This window comes from Stegostoma tigrinum, chromosome 26, assembly GCF_030684315.1.
Source record: "Stegostoma tigrinum isolate sSteTig4 chromosome 26, sSteTig4.hap1, whole genome shotgun sequence".
In the NCBI taxonomy this organism is placed as follows: domain Eukaryota; kingdom Metazoa; phylum Chordata; class Chondrichthyes; order Orectolobiformes; family Stegostomatidae; genus Stegostoma; species Stegostoma tigrinum.
The window spans coordinates 30,658,215-30,685,252 of NC_081379.1; the positions used below are offsets into that span (position 1 = coordinate 30,658,215).

Sequence of the window (27,038 nt, forward strand, 5' to 3'; positions counted from 1 at the left end):
TACCAATGCCTTCTTGCCCTTGCTGGTTTTTTAAACATCTGCCCAAATGGACTCTGCGTCATCCAAGCCCAGACCATCTCTGACAACTGCCCTCATTTAATTTCTTTTGAAAAGTACTACCCCACCACCTTATCCATCCCTCCTGACTCTCCGAAAGGTCAAATATCTCTGAATGTTAAGAGCCCATATTTGATCTCCTCATAACCATGTTTGCGTAATGACTTTGAGATCACATTCATTTACCTTGAGTTTCACTTTCAGTTCATCTACCTTATTTTGAATGCCTCATGCATTAAGTTACAAAGCTTTAAGTTGGTTCTATTATCGAATTTCCTTACATTTCTTTGGTTCCTTGATACAATGTGACATTCATACATTATGTCCCATCCTTTTTTTTTGGTAAAAACCAACCCCATTGCTAACCTGCAATCCTACCTTCTCCTCCACATTTGATACTATAATTTTTCATGAAATTTTGTGAGATTGGATCTAGTGACGTATAAAGTTCGGATAGGTACGATGATCCTGAAAAAGCACGTGGACCATATGAAAGCTACAAAATTGCAGCTGGTGTGGGAGCAGAACTCCTCAGCTGCCTTTCATAACCCGTTGGTTCTCCTTCTCCATCAGGTGTGGAAGATACCCTGGAATCCAAGATGGACTCGATGGATGGTGCTGCCTCAAAGTATTTGCCACAAAAAGAGGAGAATGGATTTTTCCAAGATGTTCTGGATGCAAGAGCAAGCTGTTATCCATTACATGCTGCCCATATCGGATGCAGAGTGGGAGGAACCTGACCTAGTGCCAAAATGCTGCAGGAGGAAATACAAAAAAAAAGCAAACCAGCCTATGTCCTCAGACTCAGGGAGAAGGGATGTGCAGATTGTAACAAAGTTCAGCCTGGTGGACCTCATAGAATATTGGGACTGGCCCAATCAGGGAGACCTGGCTGACAAATATAAACAGGAACGTCAGAGGTTCTGTTCACCCTGATAGCTGACTCTGAGCAAGCTGGATCAGCGTCAAGGATTCTCCATGCGTAAATAAAGGATGACTTAGGGACAGGATACTAGCCTCTTTGGAGTTATTTCACATGATTGTAGACCCTGAATGCCCACTAATGAGGGACATGGCAAAAAAAAGCAGAATATCTAGAAAGTGCATGAAAATGCAGACATCAGTGTGTAAAGGACCTTGATACTTCATAGTCAGAACAGAAGAATATAGTTTTACATTACTGATTGAATAAAATGACCTGCACATTTAATCATTTTCACTTGTTTTTATTTTGCGTTATTCGGGGTTTCAACATTTCGATAGGTTTTGCAATTTTGCTGAAGTTCCTTCGGCTCTGGAGCATGTTGTTTCTGAGCTCCTCTTCCACATCTTGCCCTTGTCTGGGATAAGCAGCTATGGCTCAGCAGACTCCTGTCTTGGGTGATGATGAATACCTTCTTTCTGTATTGTTCAATTCTTACAATTACTCAGTTCTGCCTTCCATTGTCTGTTACTGTGGCAGTATCCTATCAAATATTCAGAACCTGAAGAGGCATATGAGAAGGTTTGCAACCATTTTACACTACTAGCTATATGGTTAAAAATTCAACATACTGGGTCTTCTGTGGGCTTTTATTGAAATCGACAAAAACTAGAATGACATTGGGCGACATATGAAGTTCAGTAATTATTTCCTTCTAATTGCTTTTCTTTTGAAAGATATTTAAATTTTACTGCAGTAATCTACCTCCTCATGCTAATGTCTAAGTAAGCCCAAGTACACAATAAGCTGGATGATTATACATTTATGACAACAACAACAAGGATTTAGCAGCCCTACTGTCTTCTGTCTGATGCTGCTGACCAAACTTTCAAACAGATTACTTTGGTACAGGTTTGATCTGAAATCAAACAGCCTGCCAATTATTTTTCCCCTTTTTTTGCACATTTAAGATATGTTATATTTCAATATGTAAAAAGTAATTATATTTAAACAAGTCAGTTGTATTTACAGAAATGCAATTAATTGCATGTTATGATAAATTCTCAGCATTGGAAATGTGACGTTGCATTCCAGCTGGATGTTCTGAGTAAAATAATTTTAATAATCAAAATTCATCAGTTACTATTACTGAAGTTTTGTATTTATGATTTCATCCGTATCATGCTATAACTGAAATTATCATAGAAATAACTGCAGTCTCTTAAGCAGGGGCATCAGGATGATGTGAGTTTTGACAGCTTTGTACCACAACATATTGCTAAGACAAAAAGAAAGTTGCATTTGCAGTAAACTGAAAATTTCCATAGATATTAACTTGCTGCAAATTGTCACTTTCCAATGAGAAGTGCTATTTTATAATCAAAGCCACAAGCACTCCGATCAATCGTTATGAATAATGTTAACCGTGTTAATGATTTTTTTTAAATCGCAAGCTTGCTTCACACTCACATGATTAAGCTGTCTTATTAGGACTGTAAAGTTTTAATAACATTTTCTCTTGCTGGGCTTGTTGTGGTTGCCAGACTGAGCCAAGCAAATCTCAGTCATGCACATTTCTGCTCCTGAAATCTCATTAATAGATAGTAAAAGAGTAACTACTGGAATTGCATAGGAGTTCTATCACCATTCGAAAGTGAAAAGATGGGTTAAGTGTTTCAGATTGGTACTTTTCCCCAGAACAGCTCTGACTAAAACAAAATCAAACTAAAAATGCTTTTCTGAAAGATGCTGTCAGACCTGCTGCGCTAATCCAGTCGTTTCTGTTTTATTTTAGGTTTTCAATGTTTACAGTCTTTCTCTTTATTCCTTCTTAGTAGGCACTGCTTTGTACACATAGGATACATGCTGAGGAAGAGGATTTGCGAGTTATCTCAAAAGGGGGAAAGAGTAGTTTACTCATACATTGAGACACATGACCTACATTTCTCAATATACCTGCTGTCTTTTTAAAATGTATTGATTCTTAGATATGGGTCTCCTGTCTGTATGTACAGTAGGAAACTCAAACCAATTTCATGCCAAGAACTGATGTGGTCAATCAATTCCACTAGGACCTGAATATCATCCGCCTTTGAATATAGAAAAATTTGTTTTTTGTGAGGGAAGATTGCAAAGTATCAAGACCCGACTGGAAGTTTTCCAGAGAACTGATTGCTGAAGGAGCTTTAACAAGTCACCCGACATGAAAACAAATCACACCTTCCAGAACAAGAAGAAACCACAAGAAGACCTGTATTGATAAGGCTTTGACTAACTGTTCAATTGAAAAGACACGAGGATATTGGCACCATGGAGTAATTATGACAAGTGAAGAGTTTGGTAATGGATTAAATTATTCATAACTTTTATGCCCAACACCGGCCAATGTCATGTATCTAGTGTATGGGTGAAGGAAGTTCTAATGCTTTCCACTGTTTTGACCAGATGAGGAAGTGTCGCTAACTTTCCCATCTTGGTCTGTTGCAAAGTAAGTCTTTTTAAAATTTTTACTCTTAATGCATTGCGTAATACTTCAAATAATCTTAGTTAACCAGATTAAGAATGAAAGAAAGCCAATTCCAAGGTTTTCTTGAGTGACAGCAGAGCTTTATTACCCCTTCACCCAAGATCAAAATAACAACAAGCAGAGATACAAAATACAGGTAATGAGCTTATGAAGATAGTGAGGGTTGTCTGGTCCTGACAGGAAGGTAAAGGGAGGTACAGTTTGCAGTTTTTTAGTATCTTTGAATTAGGAGACGAAACCCCAATCCCATCTGCTCTGCTGTAGTTCTCTTTCCTCCGCTGTAGCCCTCTTTCCTCCATTGCATCAAAGTCTCAGATATCCCAGGGTCCTCAGTAAATCATTGCCAGTGTTCCAAGTTGCTCTTCATTGACTAGTGTCTGAATCTGGAGTTTGGAGTGAGAGAGAGAGAGAGAGAGAGAGATGCAATTTCTGTATACTTGTTTTGTTCTGTCCATGTTGATGTTTCACTCATTGCTGATCAAAGCAAGTTACTGAAATCTCATTTGAATTTTCCCAGTCTAATTCCATTGTTTTTTTTTCTAAATTCGTCTTTGATTTGTGAAGTTATCATTCAAATGTGAGTAAACAAGACATGGAAATTTCTTCATCCCTCAATGATTTTCAGTGTTTCCTGACTGAAATTTGAACTCTGAGCCAGCTGGTTTATGCATGTCCATGTGAGTTGCCTTAGTTTCTCAGGCGTTCACTGAAACCATTTTTGGTCAGCAGTGTCCCTCTTAGAGCTATTTTCAGTCTGTGGAGTCTCAAGTATCGAGATCATATAAAACAATTTGAGTATTGAAAGTCTATTTCACGAGGATTGCTAGACCAATGTGACCCACTTTGCCCCTCTTTACAGCCTACTCTGTGGTGAGCAGTAGGACATAAAAGAAAGCCAAATATTTAACTCAGGAGGCCTCTTATACTCCCAAGCAAAGCTTCAGATAAACGGGAAGGTGGTTTGACCCCCAGACAGAGAGTGTGCAAACAGAACAGCAGGTGGAGACACCCAGGCCATTCATGACCCAAACTCCCAGGAGAGGATACCTCAGGAGTTGGTGACTGAGGGCAAAAAACTCTGGAGTGGCATCCAAAGGTGGACTAATGTTCAAAAATGCTGTCTTTCAATGAATTTCTGAAACGAAGCCAGTGCCTAATCACTTTGAATTTTTTTTGAACCTGATGTTGGAGCAGCCTGAAGTGTCTATATATTTTGTCCAGGTGTTTACGTGAGCGAGGACACTCCAGTTTTATTACAGTGTATCAGTACAACATGGGATATTGCAGTTGTTGAGTCTCTGCTCAAATAGTTGGCACTATTCATTTCACTGGGCAAATAAATGAAATAAGCGAAAAATGCTTAAGAAGATGCCTATTTTTCAATTGGCAAACAGGAACGTCAGGACTATGGGCATGGAATTAACCAATAACATGCGACAGGTCAATAAGAACCCAAAGTGACTGACATGGTACTTCATACGCTCATTGTTGACATAGCTTCCCTATAAGAGACAATGTTCACTGGAAATCGATCACTGGAAGAAAAAAATCCTATGGCACCTGGCAGGGGAAGAGTTGAGAGGAAATATGTGACAAGGCATAAACTTATTTCCCATGATAATGAGTACTTCCTCCCTTTCCACCCTACTGTCCCCAAAACGGTTCAGAATATATTCTCTCCATCTGCCTCTCAACTCAAACAAGGACAGTTAACTTCATGAGCACCTATGTTCCAACACTGTGCTCCACTACGGTGACAAATAAAAACAATTTTAAAAAGAATTTGATGTTGTTACTATCAGAAACTCTAAGTTTTAACATCTTTACCCACTGGGCAATTTCAACGCAAGAGTGAGTATGGTCCATATACTAGACCACAGGGTATCTGGAGATATCCAAGCTCAGGTCATGAGCACCAGCTGAGTCTGACCATCACAAGATCTGACTTTCTGACAAACTCAAACCAGACACATCAGGCCATTGATAGATGTCATTTCCTGCTGTGTATCAGGGTTAGGATGCTGCCCTTGAACTCTTGCCTCTCAAAGCAGAAATGCCATTCATTGTTTCATCATCAGCAATAGCCCTAGCTATGAAGAACTAGCTATTCCTGGACTTGACTGAACAGGCACTCTTTGGTGTTCCCGTACAGAGAGCAGAAGCAAAATAATATAAACTTTGAGAGATCATCTATAATATCAGACTCTAACGTATTGGAAGCTAGAGAGGAACATTTTGACTGGTTTAAGGCTTCAAAGCTAATGTCAATATGATGGCACCTGTCATGAAAGCCAAGCAGCCTGTCCTCATTTATCACAAGATACATCCAAGCAAGAAGACCGAATACACCAAGAGGTATCCAAACAAAAGTGCAACAGTTTGTGAGGCAGTTCACCAAAGACAACTGGTTACAATTTTGCCAAAATATCCGGATGTCCTTTGATACAGGGAATGCTAGGAGCTTGTGTCAAAAAGTCAAAAACACAGTGATTCCATCAGAATTTGTGGTTCTGACCTGCTCTGATAGCCACGGTTAGCTGCAATCTAGTTTCTGATTAATGCTAATTCTCAGGAAGTTCATAACAGGGTATTTAGCAATATTAATGCCATTAAATATTAAAGTGCGACAGCTAGATTCTCTCTCTTTGGAGACGTTCACATGCATAGCACTCACATGGTGCAAATGTTAGTTGCCAATTATCAGCCCACGTTTGGATGCTGGCCAGGTCTTGCTGCTTATGGATATAGACTTTTGCAGTATTTGCAAAGTCATAAAATTTGCTTAATATTATGAAATCATCAGCAAACATCACTACTTCTAACCTTATGATAGAGGAAAGATCATTGATAGAGTGGTTGAGGATGGCTTGATCTATGTATTATGAGGAGCTCTTGCAGAGATGCCCTATGACTCAGATGGTTGGCACCCAACAAGCACAACCATCGTACTTTGTATTATATATGACACCAGCCAAAACAGTTTTCCCCGATTCTAATTGACTCATTTTGCTTGAGGCCCTTCAAGGCATAGTCAGTCAAATGCTGCCTTGATGAATATCAGTCAGTGCATTGGTGGTCATCTAAAAGTGACTTTAATGCTGCTGAACTTGAAAAGTTAGATTGTTCTTGAATTACTATTGATAGAGATTATGACTGTTGATGAGTTTATTCCCAGGCTTGATCATATCTCAAAGCTAAATAACAGCATTCATCTCCTAGACCTTTGCCAAGATAATGCAGGATATCTTGTGTCTATGGAACTATATTTCATAAAGGATAAAATGGTTTTTAGTGAGTGTGTCACAAGATTCAACAAACAGTGAGAATGTAGAATGTACACTGCCTGGTACTGACCTTACAGTGGCCTTATGCTGGTTTGCTTTCTTTATTCTTTTGGTTCAATGATAAAGTTTGCTTTAGACTTCATCTTTAGTCAATGGTGGAGATTGATCCATCCTGCTGGGCCATTGATGAAGCTGTTCTGTAATTCCTGTAATCTATTTTCTGCCTTCCTTGCACCTCTTTGTTTTGATAATGCTTGCAAATTGACCAAATTTGGAAGTGTCACTCCTTATTCAAATTTCAGTGGTGCCTTGACAAATGTGCATGAAGTAAAGAGAAAGCTTGCAGTGATCAGTATCATTTCTAAAGAGTACAGTATGTTAGCCAATTAGAATTAGAATTTGATTTTTGGCTTTGTTGAGATCACAAGTTAAAATAAAGCAAATAAATTTGTTTTTGTCTGGGATAATCCTGAAGCCCTGAAAAGAAAAGTTTCGTATTTTAGACAGGAACCTTCCGGATTCAATACATTAACTCTTGGTTCCTTGGTACGCTTATTATTTCTTCAATCTGCAACAGATCAGCTGAAATTTCACTTTCATTCAGCTGATCCAATCATCTTAATGGACTGACTTTCAGGGGCTTTCTGATATCCACACCACATTGCAGGAAATTAGATGGATGTGCATAATGCTGGAGTTAGTATTATGGAGCAAGCATAAACATTTATATACTAGCTTTTGCATCTACAGATGAATTGAACCTTTTCATGTAGGCAGTTATTTAGTGAAAATTTGCTTTGTTCATTATTGCATAGATAAACAGTGACTCAATGCCAAAGTAACTTTTGGGCTTGGAAATTAAAAAAATATGACAGATGCTATATAACTGCAATTTTCTTATCACTAAACAAATATGGAACCATTTGCACTTAATGTGAAAATGATTCTCCAAAACTATCCCTACCCAGCTTGGACCTCAATAATCTCTTCTTTCAATTCTTGGCCATCTCCTGTTGGAGCCAGCCCTCTGGTCCTAATTCTCAGTGTTGGTTTGTAAATGCTTTTGCACACCTAATCATTGACACATGAGTTGTGAGAGGTTAAACATTCATCCTAGCCATATTGAAAACATTATTGTGCTTTGAAGTCTTTATGCTGGTTCCATGTTTTAGTTAGCTTTACACTTGTGTCGTTGGTCTGTCCCCCATTTGTAGCTAAAACTTAAGCTTACAAAAAGCCATCAATATGTTTAGCCTCGTTTTCAATGACAACCACCTGAAAGGTCTGTAGAACAGGCTCCTCTTTGTCCTTCAACATGATTACAAACAACGCCAGAGAGAATAAAAAAGTGTTGATTTTTGGCATGTTAGATTATAGTGTCTTCTTCCTTGACTCAGATTTAGACTCCACATTAAACAATGAATTTAGTGATTGCTCGATGTCCTAATGATGCAGCACACTTGACTATCAATTCATTCTAACTCATATGAGTAACCTCAATCAAAAATGCTTAATTCCTGGATTCTTGGACCATTTTAAAGATAGTACTATACTAAACCATATTATATTATAATTGAGTAAACTTGAATTACAAATCTATGGTATACAGTCTATTTTACTTACCTATGAACTAAACTTTGATTGCAACATGTAGTGGGAGGTAAACAATATAATGCATCGAGTAACTGGATATATATGGACAAACCAGCCTGCGGTATAATGCATTTCATCTGCACTGGGGGCAAACATGGAGGAAACAATTCAAACAATTATTTGAAATATAGGGAGAGAGGGGGAGGTGGATCGAAGATGGATAGAGGAGAAGATAGGTGGAGAGTAGACAGACAAGTTAAAGGGGTGGGGATGGAGCCTGTAGAACTGAGTGTAGGTAGGGAGGTAGGGAGTGGATAGGTCAGTCCGGAGAGGAAGGACAGGTCAAGGGGGCAGGATGAGGTTAGTAGGTAGGAAATGGGGTGTGGCTTGAGGTGGGAGGAGGGGACAGGTGAGAGGAAGAACAGGTTAGGGAGGTGGGGACAAGCTGGGCTGGTTTTGGGATGCAGTGGGGTAAGGGGAGATTTTGAAGCTGGTGAAGTCCACATTGATACCATTGGGCTGCAGGGTTCCCAAGTGGAATATGAGTTGCTGTTCCTGCAACCTTCGTGTGGCATCATTGTGGCACTGCAGGAGGCCCAGGGTGGACATGCCGTCTAAGGAACGGGAGGGAGAGTTGAAATGGTTTGCGACTGGGAGGTGCAGTTGTTTATTGTGAACCGAGTGTAGGTGATCTGCAAAGCGGTCCTCAAGCCTCCGCTAACTCTTGTGCTCCTAAGATGCTGCTTGGCCTGCTGTGTACATCCAGCTCCACGCTTTGTTATCTCGGATTCTCCAACATCTGCAGTTCCCATTATCTCTGATTTGAAATATAGGTCTTTTTTAAAAAATAAATTGCTGTTTTGCTGGGTTTGGAACATGATTAACAAGCACAGCAAAAAATTATTATTCCTTTCCTCACATTTATAAACAGCATCTAAATTTCTTGCACACTGGTACTTTTACGACTGATGAAGCAAGAAGAAGGTAAATTGTGTGTAAATGCATGTCAGCAGCCTACACACACAGATTCCCTGCTCTTGCAATGGGCACAGCTCAAAGGTAAACTGTTGTTGCCCCTGAAATACCTGTTGCCATAACTTCCAATGCTTACATGGATGTTTTCGCTCTTAAAGGAACAGTCTATTGCTATTGACCAAAGCGTTTGTTTTTGGCTTGTTGATTGAAAGTAATTGGCCAGCTTTGGAAATCTTTTGCGGAATGGTGTAACTCAGTGTTTCTCAAAGTGTGGCCCGAGGGCATTTCTATGGCCAAACTGTAGGTGGACTGTGGGCTGAATCAAAATGTAAGTTACTGATGTGCAACGTAATGGCCTTTTCCACATGAGAAAAGACTCCAGAACTTTCATCCCCATCAATCATGTAATTTCACATGATTGGAATGGCCCCTGCTTGCATGGCCTGGGTTGTCAAGAACACAAGCAAGCAATGCAGATTTATGAGCGAGATTAACATTACTGTTACAATGGCCAACTGTAAGATAGGATCTTCAATACAATGTTTGGAAACACTGAGAGAAAGCAGCTCAACATGTACCCCACATGAAATGGACTCTCTTCACCTCGTTGGGAACTCACAAACGGCAGCACCGCTGCTCCCACTTATTCTAAGAAGAATTTTTGCAGTTGTGTGGTTGGGATAGGACTAGTAGTTGATACTCAGAGGCCTGTGCTTCTATCTGAGTGGTTTAAGGATAAAAGATTTGAGAACCACTTACATAAATCATTTCCACTCACTCACAGATGGCAGGTTTGGTGTAAAGATTGCCTATCTCCCTTTTGTTAAGGAGCTCACTTAGAACCAGAGGAGAAATGACGACAAGAATCACCCTCAATAGTTGCTGAAAATGTTCTTTGTGACATACTCAAGAGCCCAGTCAACACGTTTCGCTCGCAAATGGTAGGAATCCTCTTTCTGCCTTTCCATACAATCAATACAAAGATAAATATCACAGTCAAACCTGTGAGCTCCAATTTCCAAAGGTTCACAGCACAAAGCCAGATCTATGCTTTCTATTCATGCACCGTAAAATAATAGATCTTTAATCAAGTTCCAAGAGTGATATGTTACAGTGTAGTATTTATGTGATTGCCTACTCCCTCTCAATATTTCATCACTATTTCCAAGGTGGTGATTTGGGTGTGGAGGTACCTATTTGGTGTTCGAAGCAAATAACTTCTCACTGGCAGATAATCAGGAAATTAGGCATAATATGCCTCTAGTACCTGATGTTGAGACTGAGGAGGTCCTTAAAAGCTTAAAATCTATACTGACTTCAGTTGGGGAATGCTACATTGTCAAAGGTCAGCAGGTCTGGCAGCATCTGTGAAGGAGAAAACAGAATTAATTCTGTCACTGCCTCTGCCAGACCTGCTGAGCTTTTCCAGCAACTTTGTTTTTGTTCCTGATTTACAGCATCCACAGTTTTTTAGGTTTTTATTTGGTTTGCATTGTCAAAGGTGTTGTTTTTGAGAAGAAATACTAAACTGAGATCCTGTTTAAGCTTACATGGAGAGATGTGAATGCTGTCATGATGACATTTAAAAAAAGGGGTTGTGATCAAAACAATAAAATAACGATAATTCTGCTCCTAAATACAATTAGGCCACAGCTGATCCGCATCTCAACTCCATTTGACAGTCAAAGTGAACAATACTCAATTGATCACAGTTTTTGAGAGCTCCAATTGTCCCAGAATCTATGATTTTTGCAGAACATTCCAGGTTTCTGCTCTCGATTTTGTCAAACAGTACTCCCTGCTATTCCTCCGAAAAGTGGAAATGTAATTTTTAAGATGATGGTGCAGGAATCATTGTTCTTCATTTAGGCAAACATTAATCCCTCATTAAAAACAGATTATTTGGTCATTATGGGAGATAGCTGAGTTCAAGCTCACTCACATATTTCCTGCATTAATACAGTAACTACATTTCAAAAAATGCTTAATTGGCTTTAATGCACTTTGTGATGGCCAGATACAAATATAAAGTGCCAGGTTTCTTTTATTCTTGTGATTAACAATAACCATACATAAGATGTAGTATTAGTCCAGTTCACACAATGGATGACTGCTGTTTGAACTGCCAATTTGGGTGGGAGACTGGGCTACAAATGACACTGGAATTGATGCACTTAAAGATATCTGCAGGTTCTGCAAGGTGACCCCCAGCACCTCATTCCACCAACTGCTGCATTCCTCCACCTTGGCTACCAATTGACACATTCACCAATGACTCCAATATCCTGCTCTCAGAAAGCAGTGCTATCTTAAAAGCCAGAAACTGCTTTCATGGCCTCAGAGTAGGTGATGGAACTGATTTAATCCCTCTCATGCGGAGAGACCCTGTTCCATCAGCCTGTGACCGCATTCTACAAATGAAATATAGAACTTATAGAAGAGACAGCCCAATCCCTACTTTATAAAAATCATACACAGCATTTAATTGATTGAGAATTTGATTAACTCAAACTGAAAACTTGATAGGTGTAGACTTTAATATAAAACGTAAAGTACTTTCAATCCTTGATGTAAATAAAGGACAAAGAAAATTACAGCACAGGAGCAGGCCCTTTGGCCCTCCAAGCCTGCATCGACATGCTGCCCGTCACAACTAAAACCATTACCCTCCTGGGGACCATAACCCTCTATTCCCTTCCTATTCATGTATTTGTCAATGCTTCCACTACCGCCCCCTGCAGCAAGTTCCAGGCACCCGCCACCCTCTGTGTTAAAAACTTGCCTCATACATCCCTTTTAAACCTTGCCCCTCACACCCTAAACAATGGCAACTGGCTCTTCCACCCTGGGAAAAAGCTTCTGCCTGTCCACTCTATCCATGCTCTTCTTAATCTTGTAGACCTCTATCAGGTTGGCCCTCAACCTCCGTCATTCTAGTGAGAACAACCCAAGTTTGTCCAACCTCTCCTCATAGCTATTGCCCTCCATACCAGGTAACATCCTGGTAAACCTTTTCAGTACCCACACCAAAGGCATCAAATCCATCTGGCAACGTGGCAACCAGAATTGAACACAATATTCCAAATGCGGCCTAACTATGGCTCCATAAAGCTGCAACATTACCAGCCAATTTTTAAACTCATTGCCCCGGCCGATGAAGGCAATTATGCCATATACCTTGTTGACTACTTTCTCCACCTGTGTTGCCACTTTCAGTGATCTGTACACCTATACACGCAGATCCCTCTGCTTATCAGTACTCTTAAGGGTTCAGCCACTTACTGTAGATTTTCAATCTGGATTAGACCTTCCAAGATGCATTATCTCACATTTTTTTTAAGATTATACTCCATCTGCCATCTCTCTGCCCAAGTCACCAACCAATCTGTATCCAGCTGTATTCTTTGCCGGTCCTCATCGCTATCAGCAATTCCATCAGCCTTTGTGTCATCGGCAAACTTACTAATGAGACCAGTTACATTTTCCTCCAGGTCATTTTTATGTATTACAAATAGCAAAAGTCCCAACACTGATTGCTGAGGAACACCACTAGCCACAGCCCTCCATTCAGAAACATACCCTTCCACTGCTATCCTCTGTCTTCTATGACCGAGCCAGTCTTTTATCCACCTTGCAAGTTCACCTCTGACCCTGTGCAACTTTACCTTCTGTGTCAGCTGGCCATGACGGACTTTGTCAAAGGCCCTGCTGAAGTCCATGTAGACAACATCCACTGCCCTACCCTCATCGCTCATCTTTGTCACTTCCTCAAAATATCTATTCTGTAAACTGAGCAAGCCTGCATTTTGCAAAGTACTGTAATTATTTGCAAGCTGAAATTATCACATTTGTTCAATCCCTTGTTTATTTTACAGGTCAGTTTATTTTTGTTTGAATAATTATTATAGTATCAGGAATTAAGATGACTTGTTTTATTTGTATTGCCATCACAATTTGTCATCTGCTCTTAGGGTGATTTTTTGATGAATTATTTATTTATTTGTCTGACTGTGCTGTTTGGCTTAACACTTGTGTTATCTATCCTAGCATTCCACAGTGGAGACCTTGGTGCTAGTTATTGTGCAATGTATTGGTAGTGATGAGGTGTGGTTGCTTTGCTTGGGTTACTGATGAGTGAGAATGAAGATGCTGGCTCAAGCAGGCAGTAAAGATCCTGAGAGGATATGGAGATGAAAAAAAGTGATGACAAAATGTTAAGATGTTTTTAACATGCCATAGGTAACCTTTCCACATGACTGTAATGCTCCTGGTAAAGATTGTGGGGAGCATCCTTCTGATAAGATATTTCATTGTCTGTGTCTGCAAGAAGTCTTGGCAAAGCCCTTGCTGCAAACTGCTTTCTTATTGCTTCATTGCCTGCAATTTCCTTGATTTGTTTTCCTACTGTTGTGAATACTTACTCCCAAAGGGACAAGGTCCCTAGAATCATAGAAACCCTGCAGTGCAGAAGCAGGCTGTTTGGCCCATTGAGTCCACACTGATTCTCTGAAGAGAATCCCACCTCAACCCACTATCCTACCCTATCCCTGCATTTCGCATTGCTAATCCAGCTAGCCTGGACACTATGGGAAATTTAGTATGGCAAATCCACCCAATTCTACATGTTTTACGACTGTGGGAAGAAACCAGAACACCCAGAGGAAACCCATGCGGACAGGAGGAAGAATATGCAAACTCCACACAGTCATCTGAGGATCGAATTGAACACAGGACCTGTGAGGCAGCATGCTAACCACTGAGCCACTGTGCCACTTCCCCACCCACCAACTGTTAAGTGCAGCCTTTATTGATGTCCTTTTAGAAATGGAAAAGAAGTGAGGGCAATAACATTCTGAAAAATGGCATTGATGCTCATGTCAAAAAATATTCATGAAGATGAAAAGCTGTGTAAATCAAATAACAATTCAAGTTAGGGAACTTCTAGAATTGGAAATGTTTTTAGTTGACAAAATGGCTGCCAATGGATGTCAGATAAAATGTGTGAAAATCAGATACTTTCAGGGCACACATAACCTTTGGAAGATTGTGAAGGACAAAATGAATTGCGAAGCACACAACACGATCACCACCTTCTCCTGGCGAGACATATAATATCCACAACAACATGCCCTCTGTGATGAAGTCAGTGAACTGCTTTCAGCACTGCATCCATATGAGTTGGATGGTTCAGCTGGGAGTTCAGTTCCTTTGCTGTTGGCTGCCACACATGCTGTCCAGCTGCTTGAGACATTGCTCTCCGCTTGGCCACAGCCTGCAGCAATGTTTCTCAGCTCACCTCATCAAATTGTGGAGCCCTTTGCCTTTCTCCCTTTGTTGCTACCATCCCATCCCTTTATAGAAACAGTATAAACCTGGACTGAAAGAATGAACATGACAAAGTGCAATTGTATCATATGTGTTTCTGTGAAACCTCACCCACTAATACATTAAAAGCACATTATACAAAAACTTTGACGTGTTTTTTTTAAGAACAACTTACACTTCTAGAGCATCTTTTATATTTTGAGGACAACCACTTTTAGAACAAACAAAGTACTGTACTTTGCAACGTGGCTGCATTTGCAATGTATTTTGTTGTAATTCACTGGAAGACAAGCTCAGGTTCTAGTTCTATTGAAGAGGAAAAAAAAGAAGGAAGTTTGGAGAGATTCTTCAAATGATTTTTTTTATTTGCATACTACTAAATGTTCAGTGTGTTGAATAACCAGTCAGGAGATTGTTGGACAGGACATGTTAAAGGGGGGTGGGGACGTCCACTCTCAAATTGTCTACATTCTGGAGCTCGAGAGCAACATTCTTCAGTTTTTTATTGAGTATGTAGGTACAACTATGAATGTTGCTGTTCAGCACTGACTGGGACAATTAATATGTTTGCTTGGGAATGCTCATGCTACAGCCATGTCTGACTCACAACCTCCTCTATATTGCCCAGGCTGCAAGCCTGAATTCACAGATTACCTTTATCTAATGTATTCCAATTCAGTGGGTTGGTTAGCTCAGTTGACTCAACAGCTGGGTTGTGATGCAGAATAATACCAACACCGTTGGTTCACTTCCTACACTGGCTGAAGTCACCGTGAAAGTCCTGTCATTCAACATTGCCCTTTCTTTAAGGTGTGGTGACTCTCTGGTTAAACTCACTACCCATCATCTCTCCCTAATGAGAACATCGTGCTCTGGGTCCATGGTGACTTTATCTTTACGTGGAGCAGTAATCTACAGCGTGGCAGGAGCAAACATGCAATATAGTACTTTGTTATCTCTCATGTAAACAGGACAACCTGACCTGAGGGGCTGCACTCTTCAGCTGGATCCTCTAAGTTCTGAGTTCCTAAAAGTCACAAACATCAAAAGAATATGTCAGTGATCGCTTAAGAAGGTCTTTCACCTGAGTAATAATTAATATTTAGACATTCATATAAACCAGTCAACTGATAAATTTTATCAAAATCTTTGTGTGCAGTATTCCTGTGATAGTTGTTGCCTGCCCAATATCAGATGGCAGAAACATTAAAATTATATCTTTGGCCAGACATGTTTTATTAGGTATTAGAGAACTTCTAAAACAAAGGGACATGGAACAGGAAATTGGTGTGGAGCTGGAGGGACAGAACAGGCTAAGCAGCATCAGAGGAACAGGAATATTGACATTTCGAAAAGTTCTTTTCTCTGGAGAAGGGTACCAACCCAAAAGGTCAACTTTCCTGCTCCGCTGATGCTACCTGGCCTGCTCTGTTCCTCCAGCTCCACACTGTGTTATCTCTAACTCCAGCATTGGCAGCTCTTACTATTTTTGAAGGAAATTGGTGATTTTTTCAATATAATAGGTGACTGATCCACATTGCTGGCATTATCTTCAGGTGGCATATTGACAATTCACTCTATCCTCTATCATCCTGAGATTTGATTTTCCAGCGCCTATGTGCTTGTACCAGACACAATGGAGATTTACAAGGTCTCACATCACATCACTCATTATGGCAACTTTGAATATGCTATCCCTGTCTTGGTCAAACGTAAAAATGTAGATACTCTGAGCTCAAGCTCCCACTGGCATCAAAAATCAGACTTTGCTGACTTAAATCTTGCGGGTGTTAGAAATAAAATTCAGGTTCAGCTGCATCTCAATGCTGAACTTCTGCTTGAGGGCACGCGCCTCTTGCCTTTCACACTCCACTGGCTGGTCACAGCTGTTGGCTAGGGGATGTGCGTCTTTGTTGTTTGGTTTTATGGCAGCTAGGAGATAATCTATGTTTATCAGGGTATTTAATTCACTGGCCGTCGGGAGGGGTATGTCAATGTTGGTTGATTCCTTGATGGTCTAGGGACCTCATCCATTAGATTGATGTATTTGCAATTGCTGAAAAATGGAGGCTCACCAAAGATATTTCTTTATAAAACACTGTTAAATTTCAGTACTTTTTTTAAAGGAAAGTAACCACTGCCAGGAAATTACTGAGTCCAATTCTATGACAACATTGAATTAACAGTGTTCAGTCATTGAGGTGACATAATCCTAGGTCAGTTGTTTGACTAGCTTGACTCCAGTTATTTTTGCACTGTGAAACCCAGCAGCTCATCCAAGCCAGGCTTCCTCATTGTGATCAATGCTTGTTCTTTAAACATTTTTTTAAAAGCTTAAATTTAATTTTTTTTTACCCTAGCTCTTTGATTAATGTTTCTATGGTGATGATAAAACTCCCCCTTCTTATCTGGCATGGGATTCACATTAATGAATATCTTGGTTTTGAAGGCTCCAATTCCAAAGCCCAAGAGAATTTAAATGCTCATCACAATTGGGCAGTTCATATTAATTTTGGTTATTGAACATTCTTGTCAATGCAGATATTCCCAAAATGCGTGATCCTGGGTCAGGTTTTGCATTCATATCAAAGTGATATGTACTTTCAGTCAGGACCTCATGGAAATGATTGCCAGATATAATAGACTTAATCTTGACAAATTTGTGCCATCAAATTAATTGACAAATCCAATATCTTTCGCAAAAGTTTCACTGCTGGACAGTTCTTTTCAGTTACTCATCAATTTCTCCTTCTCAGCTGGTTTGGCACCATTTCTGTGCTTTTCACGCAAAGTAACTTGTGTCTCATCTGCATGATCAGATGTTTGACAACGTGCGTGGTTGTTTTTTTAACATCTGGTACATTTCAGCTAAGGTATACAGTTAACATCTCTGTTATCGATATCGAACAAGATACGTGAGTTCTATCATAATAAATTAAGTCCTTAGCGTTGTAGTGCTATTTTTGTCTGACATTATTTGAACTGTGCCTTTCCAAACTAGCAGCTTGTGGCCTTTGGACTTGTCAGATATCTATTGTATTCTTAACGTTTTGCATACATCCAGCCAAATGTGCATACATGTAGTATTTGTACTGGTGGCTTATATTTACATTACTGTAAGAAAACACATTAGGAATATATAATTTAAGTAAATGGGTAATAGAGACTTGCAGCCATCATAATGGGCTGGATTTGATCTCCAACTCTTTAAAGTGAAATTGCAGGTGTTAGACCCGTACCAAATCCTCTAATGTACATTTGAATTCAGATCAGTATCCACGGTGCCATAGATTTCTGGTCTATCCAAGTACCATTAAATATTAGTCCAATTTGTAGCCTCTGCAGCAACCAGGGATATATTTTTCTTTTTCAGCTTTGGTTTGGAGTGCATATTCCAATTTTTATTTCTTAAAGATTGTAATATTGGTAAATCTCCCAATGGTTCTACTATCTACATCTTCTCAGAAAGTTTCATCAGGCTGATCCTCACCATAACCCACTTTCAGCAGAATCTTGCACATAACGGTTTCTGCATGGACTACTAGGAATGATAGTAACTTCCTTGCATCCGACCCTTCCGTACAGGATTGAACAAGCAGCAATTCGTGAAGAAAGATAATGCCCTGGAACAGTTCAATCTTTCTTTCTCCTTCTTGCTGGCGTCGATCTATCGTGATGTATGCTTCTAAGGTTACCACAAACTCCCCAGAGTCATTTTTCACGTGGGCTCTGACAGTGAATTTCAGCAGATTATTTTTCATTGATGTGAAGAGGCATCGTGAGAAATACAACTCACAGTTCCTTAGATGATGAGTTTCTGATCACAACCAAGCTGCAAATAGAAGATGCTGAGCTGGTTATTGCTGGAGCAGCATACCTCAAGGTGCACACCATTTTATTGATCTTTTTCTGCCCTCTTAATCTCTAAACGTTTAAGTGGCTTGACTGACTGTAGCCTGAACTGATATGTTCAGCGAAGGCACCGGGGATCAGGATCTTAATGAATGGCAGCACCAACAGTGTATGTCATTAATGATTGTGTTTTAAGGGTTGTGAAACAAGTGGAATTATGTTAAAGGAGGAATTTGCAGAAATGCAAATGGACATATAATTTCTTTCTTTCTATGTCAGAAAAGTTGATTGGCATTATATTAACAATTATCACTATAGCTAAGATGGCATACTGTTAAATTACAGCCATAGTTTTTTGTAATAACGTTGCAACACGTAAATCCAGTAAAGTTCTCAAAGACTAAGGGCAAAATGCAACTGGTGCAAAGCAAACAGCAGAGCAATGTAACTTGGCCAACAAGTTTTGGCGATGCTCACCTCATGACACAATTCTTAATCCCTTGAATTTGCTGACTAATTGGCATATTAATAAAGGCTTGTGTCAATAGCACATCATTAATTTTTTTGAGTAGAACTGGCCTATTGAGTTTCGGTATAGATGAAGAACTAGTCTTAACTTGTCCCAATTCCTAATGACTGCCTTCGGAAGGCAGAATCCTGGAAGCAGGTGACCTGCTCACCATCAATTTACAACAGACTGAAGAACTGAAAAATAAAATCAGAAAAAAATCCTTAAAATCTCAAAAGAAATATGGCTCTCTCATTGAAGAAAGCTATTTTCAGACGCTGTTATAAGCTGGGACCCTAATACACTGCATAATATTCCAATTTCTAAAGTTTTTGCATTTCTTGTTAATATTGTATCTTTAAAAGCTCTTGGCAATGTAAATGTTATTGATAAATCTCATGCTTAGTGGGTTGTTCTTTTACTACAATTATTTTACTGTGAAAGTAGTTAGTTTTCTAGCAGTATTTGAAATGACATCTCTTTTCCATATAATCATGTATGAGATGATGGGATTAAATTGATTTCATTTAAAGCATGTGCCAGAATACATTTGGCCCATTCAAATGTCCTCCACACATGTCTTTGGGGAGGACCATGTGCTAAGTTTGTTGGGATTTATTCGAGGCAAATAAACAGCAGCTGTTGGTTCTGATCAGGTGCACATTGTATCCCATTCCCTGGGGTACTCTGGCCCTGCTCCCAGGGCTGTCACTAGTGCTTGGGCATTGCCACAAATATCGGAGACGAACATTACCCATCCGCGCAGCAGATTCCTCACCAAACACTGTGAAATCTAACCACATGGAGAGCAATTCTATCACAATGCCAAAGCATAGTGCACATTAAGTCAATGCAGCAGGGATTAGACTCTTATGTGAGGAGGCCAATTCTGCTTTCTGTCTGAAGTTGTACAGCAAAACGTCCTCATTTTTTTGCACAAAGATCCCACAAAAAGCATCAGTGCCTTTTTATCAGTGCTGTAATTGCTGGAATAGATTTTTGTTTTTGGTGCTTGTGTTATAACTGCTGCAGGTGCAGGGTGCAGAGAGGAAGACTGGGCAGGAAGAACCAAGAGGTTCTTTCGTTTATTTCAATTCAAATGGGTGGAAATTATAAACGGTTAGCAAATGTCTCTGGCTCTCTGTCAGACCATCCTCTGCACATGTAGTATCATAAAGTGTACATTCATTTACTGGGCATGTGGTTAGTAACACTGAAATATTTTGAAGTGCTGTTCACAATAATTTGATAAACTGTGATATTATACCATGCAAAATTAACAGGCAGTTGCTGGGCAGTGAGGAGTTGCTCTCCAAATAGACTTCCACTGGTTGCCAGGGAATATTTGAATTTGTAGCAGCAAAACGTGACAGAGAAATTATAATATGGAATCAGGTCATTTAACCCAACCAATCCATATTTTAGTTTTGGTTTTCTGCACAAATCCACCACTCACTGAGCTCCCAAATTCTTCCAACCACTGTTCTTTCATTCCATCTTTAAACCTAAGATTCAATGTTGACCTGGGTTTATTTTGATTTGCTGTGGTAATCAATTGGGTTGTGTGGATGGTGAGGATATGAACATCTATTCGCAGCAGTGAGACTCCTGAACAACGAAGGCTAGGTCACGTTAACATGTAGCTGGAAGGATCTTGGACACTCCAAGGCATCTCAACAATTGGGAAGGACTTGATGTCAGTTTATTCTAACCCAACAAGCCACCATCTTCCAACTGTATCAACAGTGTGGATCAGTGGTGAATTTTTGACCTGGATACCACTGATCTAGATCCTTCATATTTAATCTTGTATCAACGGTATCTCAACTGATCATTCGCAATTTTAAATACTATTACTGCAATGTGCCTTAATCTGTACTGTTTTCATGAAAAAAGACCGAATTTTTCAAGTTTTATTTTATATTTGTATTCCCTGCCATGAGCAGTAATCTGGAGAATTTAGGCTCTATCCTCTTTTGAACAATAATATCATTCTTTTATTGTGGAACCCAACACTGCACGGAGTATTCCAGAAGACATCTTACTTATTAAGGTTTTATCTCTGTTCATAATGTTCCTTTTTTATATTTTGGACCTTGTATAAGACCTAGAAACACATTAGCTTATTTTTTAACAGCCTCATCATCTGATGTGCTAACTTTAATGTCCTATGGGTCTTTATCTCTAAATCCCTTTCCTATTTTACAGTACCAAGCTTATTCTCATTCACTAGCACTGAATTCCATCTGTCATTTTAAAATAAATTTTATCATTACTTAACAGGAGCGTCCTTTATCTCTCTAAAATATTAACTACAGCTTATATTTTAGCATGATCTATAGATTTGGACATCATTCTCTTTAGATCCTAATCTAAATTATTACTCTGCACGCCAATGGTAAGCACAGAAGTGAAATCAGTAGGACGCTGATATTCAAATAAGTTCTGCAGAGCCTCAAGACCTGTTCTTTACTTCTGCTTTATCTGTGTTCACCCATTGCTGATCGGATTTATTGGTGAACCCTTAATTCTTAATGTAAAGTCTCTTAGATCACCCTTTGCAGATTTTCAGGACATCGCAAGACACTTCACAGCAAAACGATTTAGTTTTGAAGTGTCATCAGCTAGCCTCATCACATACCTGCGAATCAATCAGTCACAAATTCAAGTTCATTACTGGGATTTGAACACATAATCCAGGTTGACTTCAATACAGTGTTGAACAAGTGCTGCATTTATTGCAGATGCCTTCTTTTGCATGTGATTTTAAGATGGCCATTTCTGCCATCACATGTCAAAGACATATTCGGCACAATCTTATTCCAGAGATGGGGTTCACAGATGCTGGCTGGAGAATTGAGGAGAAACCTCCTTTTCTTGTTTCTGGTAGGTCTGTCCATTCTATGTGTCAATTACCCTGTCATCAAGACCATGGGCCAGAAGGCCTGCCACTTAGAGAAGATGCACAGTGAGAGGAGAGGCCGGCAACTTGTTTGAATGGCAGTGCTACCAGGCAGATGGTGACTGCTGCAAAAGCAATAATCACTGGAGACCCATGGCTTAGTGCCCGGGTAATTGAAGCCAGATGGGTTTGCATGTGTGGGATTACAATGGGGGAAGAGTGTTGAGGTGACAGCAGCAAGGGCACGATTTTGCTTGCAGCAGGCATACTCCTTCTCAATGGCTGGCCCCTTGACAACGCACTGAGTGCTTTTGAGCAAGGGGCTCTCCATCCCCCAGGAGCCCACAGCAAACATATCAATGTTTCCTTGTCATGAACGTTGCATGGTAAGTTGCCTTCCTGCTGCTGGGTTTAATACCAACAGTGGTTAGAGTGAAGCTCTTAAATGGATGCAGGGTCATATGTTGATGGGCTTAATTGGAGTTGACAAGGTGGAGGCTCAACACCCCCTCCTCCCAATCTGAGTAAATGCCACTCCTCAACCAAACCTGTCATCATGACACAAGGCTCAGGAATAGACCCAATGACATAATTGATAGAAATCCATGGAGATCACGGGTGGGGGCAGGCTTGGAGTTGCTACCATCCAACATTTTTATTCAACTAAAAAGGCGATTATATTTTGGCCATTTTCCTTTTGTTCAAATTGGCTGTTACATTTTCAAAAGTAGGGCAGTGACTACGGGTCCCCTCATTATAAAGGGGAGTAAGCCATAGTTCATCCAAACTGCACAGCATTTGCCTCCACACCATTTTCAACAGGATCCCCAGCTATGAGCTTATCGGACCCTCCCAGGACCTCAAATGTATGTAAATATAGTATTGTATGTGTAAGAGATGTCTTTGCTTTGTTTGGATAGAGTCAATATCCAATATTTGTTTGTTTCCTTGAAATGCTACTGTTCAGAACCGCACTACGTTTGTGATTATGAATAAAATAGATGTCTAAAATTAAAAGAAATTGACTGATTTGAGCTGGGGTTTATTGGGTGGTGAGGTCTAATAGTACTGTAGAGGAGTGGGAGCATGTGGTTGAACAAGGGAGGGAGGAAAATGGCTGGAAGTGAGGCTGATTTGAATGGTTGGCTACATCATGTTCAAGTGTGTTCATTGTCTGCATATTTCTGCATATAAACTGATGTTTTCCCAGCCACCATCAGTTCTGAGGAAGGGGCGCCGGACCAGAAACGTTAACTCTGTTTTCTCCTTCACAGATGCTGCCAGACCTGCTGAGCGTTTCCAGGAACTTTGTTTTTGTTATGACTGGGATTTTATCTGGGTGAGTGGTAAAATCTGAAGTGCATTATCTTATTATAATATTTAAATAATGAATCTCACTCCTGTGAGTGACTTGATTGCTCATTCCTTTGGTGTTTAAAATCAAAGGAGGGCAGGATCAAGCTACGTTAGGTTTAGAAACATAGCAAAAAGTAAGTGCTGGAATAGTCTATTCGTGTCTTTGAGTCTTCACTGACATTCAAGACGATCATGGCTGATCAAGAAATTTCCGTTTCCCATTCCCACTTTCGCTCAATACCCCTGGATCCCTTTAGCTACATGGGCCACATGAACTTCCCTCTTGAATATGTCTAATGAACTGGCCTCAAAAAGGTAGAGAATTCCATAGGTTCACAATTCTGAGTGAAGAAATTCTTCCTCATCTCAGTCCAGAATGGCTTACCACTTATTCTTAGACTGTGACCCCGAGTTTGGGATGTCTCCAACATCGGGAATATTCTTCCTGCATCTGGCCTGTGTTTGGGATTGGAGGAGGTTTTAGATTTCATCCATTCCAACCTCCATTAAATAATATCCAGTAAGATGGCAGTGGAGTGAGGCTTCTGAGCCCAGGGCTCATCTGCTCTGTCTGCTTTTCTGCTTCTTCTTTTCATCTCTTTTGACATTTCTTTTCTCTTTTACTTTACTTACCTCTTGGGAGGAACTTGGTTGCATTGATGACATCCATTGGTGGCGGTAAATGGGCCCAGCAGCACGGACAAGGGTAGGCCCAGCAGCGCGGGTGTGGGTAGGCCCAGCAGCGCGGACTCGTGGCGGTGGCTTCAGAGTGAGTTTGAGCCCACTACGAGACCAGGCAGCCTCAGCAGTTGCTGCATTGGTGAGGTGGGCCCGAAGCAGATTCATGGTGGCGGTAGAGTTGGCTTTGGGCTGGTGTGGAACCTGGGAGCATTAGCAAGGCCTATTGAGGACTTATAGTGGCGAGGGTGTTGGTGGAGGCAAGTTGGTGCCATAGAGTGACAACATTTATTCAAGTAGCAGTAATGCGACAAAGGGAACTCGTGCCTGGCCACCAGGCCCGAGGCCCACAGTGGAGAACTTAATGAGGACTATAGAGTTGAACACGTTTTCTTTATTTCTTAATTTTTCTACCTTTATATTCAATGTTTTCTTTATTTTTCTGTGTTTAAGATGTTGTTGGAGTGTAACAACACTACACAATACTTTTCACTGTATTTTGTGACAAAATACATGTGACAATAAATGAATAAATTGACTCACTTATTATTCCACTCTACACAAAAAAAAGCGATTATTCAGCATAGAGCTCCTAAGGTCTTAAATGGAGCACAAGTTATTCTCTCTTTCCTTGTCTGCTATTTTCAAAATTCACCTCAGAAAGTCTGTATTAGTCAATGCCATTGCTCACTTCCCCCAAATCCTTTCTCACCTCCTCCAAAGACCTATGGAACAGGTTTTGTAATTCATTACATGCTGTAAAATATAAATTGCTGTACACATAATTCTGCCAAGAAACCTGCAGTATGCAATATATGTTGCTGGAAGCATCAAGCTATCAAAATGTACAATGGCTTCACAAATTAATTAAAAAGAGATGTTAAAGTTAATTATACTTTCATTGGAACATTTCCATTTGTAATAGACGACCTAATGAAAATGCACACTTACATATTTACGTAAAACGCTTAAATGAGTACAAACCAAATATATATGTATATATAGAGAGTAATCAAACAATTTTAATCATGCATCTGCATTCCCCAGCTTCTCTTTTTCAGAAGGATTATTGCCTCACAAATCTATCACATCTCTAAGCAATCAAGGAAATACACTTGCTCCTAAAACATTCCAAATTCCAGATAAGGAGGTTTGTCTTCTGGTGTTGTTCAATGTCAAGTGAACCCCTGGTAAAATAATGCCTTTTAAATAAAAACAGTTCATAGATATCAATTAACATTATATATGTAAATTAATTGATCAGCAATACCATGGCGCACACAGTTTGAATGATTGGGTTTGACAGAAAATATTCCAGAGAATGAACCGAGAACAATGTGGAAATGATTCAAATCATAGAAGTAACATAAATAACTTATGATTGGTATAATGAGGACTAAGCTCTTTATCACATATTATTCAGCAATAATAAACATCTTCAAATTAATTACTGTTTAAATAAAATAAAGCTGTCAGCCACAGAGAATTTTGACTTTGTGATTTTGTGCACAACTATTTGAAAACACCAGAAACTGATTGGGCAGAATCCAAAACTACTAAATCCCACTGCTGGCATTTAATTGACACATAATATGCTTAACTGTGAATCATAGCATGATTCCATTGGGGAAAAAATATATTTGCTGTAGTTTATTTCAAATGACAAATACCGAATAAGTCTTATTTCTATTGCAAGATGTACACAAAGCTCTGCAATTTTCTGCATGATTATTCATTTGATATATTTCCCAAATTACTCCAAGGGCTACATCTGTACTTGCATGTTTGTCACTTCATCCCAGAAATGAGGTCCCTTGCTCTCCAGCACATGTTACTACTAAAACTTATCATTTTGGTGGGGAGCATCCCCGCTCGCCTGATGAAGTTAACTTTTTCCTGGAGCCTCATACCAATGGCATCAGCAACTCTCCTATCCCAAATGGCTACTCAATCTTCTTAGTTGAAGAACTAATCTTATCTCCAAGATAAAGTTGGGTGGATACCAAAATGAGTGTGTGGTCTTCACTATATTAAGCCTAATATCCTCCTGCCCAAATCTCGCAGATGTAATGCGTTGGTCTGATTGGCTGAAAGGCCTAATAGTGTTCTTTGTTTCAGGAGTAATTCTGTGATCGCTGGGTGGAAGCGTCAAGAGTGTTTGTGCGTGATGGAGGCTAGGACCTGAAAGAAAAAACCATGTGGCAAACAATTAGTGTGAAGGCCTTACAGTCAGCTAGAATCACAGGGGGACATGAGTGGAAGCTTTCCTGTTGGAGGCAAGAGGCATTCTTCTGTGAAACAAATTCACTTTCCTGTGCCTCTTCTCAACTTGATGTCCTTCCTAAATGTGGATTGGGTTGAAATTCCAGTGGATTGCAGTCAATGTAATCGAAGCACAATCTGCATTGTTAAAACCAGACCCTAGCGTCTCATAGTGTAGACCCACTCAACTTAATTGAAAGAGGGGGATAGAATTGCCAAAGGTAGGAAGGTTTGGAGGGACTCCAACTGTTTCAACCACCCACCTTCCCATTTACTACTGGGAAACAAAGAGTAAAGTTGAATGTCAAAAAGCGAATTAAATGTCATGGCTCAGTACAACTTAAGTCCCTGTTTCACAATCATTTTAAGCTGAAAACAATCTATTCACCCTCCAGGATTCAAACTTTAGTCTTAAAGTAACTTACCACTAAAATTAACTCCAACTGGGCCTAGTGTCCCAAGCTGAAGGGAAAACTCTAGTCAAGAATCTCAGTCTTGATTGTTATCCCCTGACCCTTGTAGATAGTGTACATGTAGATGTATGTATGAATCACATAAATGCAAATCTACAAGTGAATAATGTATAAGTGGGTGATAATTTTGCCAAGGGTTCTCCCAATCATCTGTTGTCACTTTGGGAGATTTTAGAATTCCCACAGAGGGGCCTGTGAAGTCTCGGTGCTAGTTTAATGCTGCAGTGAGGGAAGGATTTGGTCTAGCTCACCTGAAGAAATGCTTATTTAATCTGATGTATCAGAGGGCTGCTGTCATTCATTGGATCATTACCCAAAGAAGAA

The 27,038-nt window shown here is 39.9% G+C and overlaps 1 long non-coding RNA gene across 2 annotated transcripts in view; it reads right to left on the bottom strand.

Annotated features, from left to right (window-relative positions):
• Window positions 1-2,346: 2,346 nt before the first annotated feature.
• The window catches only part of LOC125464350 (uncharacterized), a 55,285-nt gene continuing 30,593 nt past the window's right edge, over window positions 2,347-27,038 (bottom strand). The window contains exons 3-4 of one of the 2 annotated variants that reach the window (XR_007249999.2): window positions 15,666-15,710; window positions 2,347-3,889 (exon numbers count right to left, since the gene is read on the bottom strand). This is a non-coding gene — a long non-coding RNA (uncharacterized LOC125464350). The remainder of the gene's footprint in view (window positions 3,890-15,665; window positions 15,711-27,038) is intronic. The other variant, XR_009447277.1, reaches the window with a different exon arrangement.